Below are 2,543 nucleotides of genomic sequence, written 5' to 3' on the forward strand. Positions count from 1 at the left end.
GTGTCGCCCAGGTGCAGAGCGGAGCAACAGAGTTTTACTTATCTGTTATTATTAAAAAATCAATTATCAGTCAATTTGATACTAAATTTATTATTTCCATTCAAAGTGCATTAACTGAACTCATCATTTCACTTTCTTTTTTGGTTGAGATAAATGTATAACTGAGCTTTTGCTGTATTATTGAAATAGAAAGAAAGAAAGAAAGAAAGAAAGAAAGAAAGAAAGAAAGAAAGAAAGAAAGAAAGAAAGAAAGAAAGACATTAAATAAATGAAAGAAAACGGAAGAAAGTAAGAAAATGGAAGAATGAAAAAAAGAAAGAAAACGGAAGAAAGTAAGAAAATGGAAGAAATGAAAGAAAACAAAAGAAATAAATAAATAAAAGAAAACAGAAGAAAAAAGAAAGAAAGAAAGAAAGAAATAAAGAAAGAAAGAAAGAAAGAAAGAAAGAAAACACAAGAAAGAAAGAAAGAAAGAAAGAAAGAAAGAAAGAAAGAAAGAAAGAAAGAAAGAAAGAAAGAAAGAAAGAAAGAAAGAAAGAAAGAAGAGATGTTTTTAACTCGCACAATAAAATTAAAACAAGCATAATTAAAATAAATAGTTACAATAAAAACAGTTAAATAGAATCAAAATATACGATTAATAAATAAATAAATAAATAAATAAATAAATAAATAAATAAATAAGACAAATATTTTCCTGTAAAAGCAAAATAAATATATTGTTTAAACTGCAGCTTTGTGTTACTCAGTGGTCTATTACACACAAACATTAAAATAATGCCTAAAATTTATTATTTTGCTGTAGTATCATGTCCTGTGTGTTTATTCTTTATATAATCAATAGCATTTCCTACTATAAACTGATCTAAAACCAAATCGAGACAAAGGACATGTGCTTTCATTTCTGTCTCCACAGAGCAGGTAGCTGACAGTAGACTAAACTCACCTGCCGTGACATTATCATGAGCTATAATAACACGGCTTATTGGACTGACGAGCCAAAACTCATTATTGTATTGTAAATCCAAAGCAAACACGCTCACAGGTGTTCAAATAGCTGGACAGAGAAAGGAAGCCTGTCTCCATATATGCATTAGAAGACAAGTTAGAGAACAATAGCAATATGTGTAATAAGCAAACAAAACCAAAATCCCAAGCAAATAGCATTTAATATATAGGGGATTTTGGAGAGTGCTCTGGCAGTAGTTCAGTGTGTTTGGGGAAGTGGTGGATCAGTGTCTAATGATTTTGGACTTCTGCTTGGAAGGTTGTGAGATCAAATTCGAACACCACCAAGCTGCTACTCCTGACCCTTGAGCAAGACCCTGAACTCTCAACTGCTCAGTGGATAAATGAGACAATTAAAAGACCCTGTGGATGACGGTGTCTTACAAATGTCACTGTGTTTAAATTATCAACTTACAGAGAAACCTGTATAGTGGAAACTCCATATAAAATATATAAAATGTATGTCTGTTTTTTTAGTCAAGATGCATTTTTTTGTCTTATAAACTCACAAATGAAAAAAGAGTGGTTTCTAAAGACTGTTAATATCTGTTATAACTGATGTATTTAGCATATATGCTCTACCAAAATGACATCAACATTAAAATATCTATGCTAGTGTACCACAAATAAAATGTCTAGCATGTGGTTGTATAATAAATGATGAGCTGCAATTTAAATCATCGGTTTAAACCATATAAATAATCTAATTAAGGATCGCAACAGAGTCACGCCGAGTCACATGACCCAGCCATGGAGCATTATAGTATCACAGCATGTTTTGTTTTTTCTCCAGTAAGCTTTTAGTACTTGGGAATGTTCTTTTGTTTGTGACATTTCTACACAGCTGGTGCTAAAATAACTGTGTTATAAAAAATATATGCTGATTGTACAAACTAAACTTAAAAATAAACCGATTTAACACTGCTAATCATCACAGTTATCACCAGACTGCTGAAAAATACTTTAGCCATGTACTTGAACAACATCGTCATCAATACGCCCTTTTAATTATTTACTGAATGAGTAATTACTCAACATCACATACAGGCTGTTTTACCAACGTCTAGGCTTTGTGCAAATGCATTCTCTATAGGATCTCTTCATAAAATATTAAAAATACCGATCCTCTAGTCCATGTCTGTTCAGGTCCCCATTCAACCTGGGGTCCTGGATAGTCCTCTTCCACTATTTCCTGGTTGGTGCCTCAAACCATATATAAACTGTATACTCAGCAATATGTGTATTAATAATAACGTCAAATGTATATATAAGCAATAACTAAAGGGATTGTTTCTGGACAGACATTTTGCCTATATGTCAAGTCAAGTTTATTTCTATAGCGCTTTTCACAACGGACATTGTTTTGAAGCATCTTTATAGAATTTAAGAGTTAAGGTGTTTATCCCTGATGAGCAGCCGTGGCAACTGTGGCAAGGAAAAACTCCCTTAGATGTTATGAGGAAGAAACCTTGAGAGGAACCAGACTCAAAAGGGGAACCCATCCTCATATGGGTGACATCAAGAGTGTGATTATA

The sequence above is a fragment of the Silurus aristotelis genome (assembly GCF_946808225.1).
Source record: "Silurus aristotelis genome assembly, chromosome: 4".
Lineage (NCBI taxonomy): Eukaryota > Metazoa > Chordata > Actinopteri > Siluriformes > Siluridae > Silurus > Silurus aristotelis.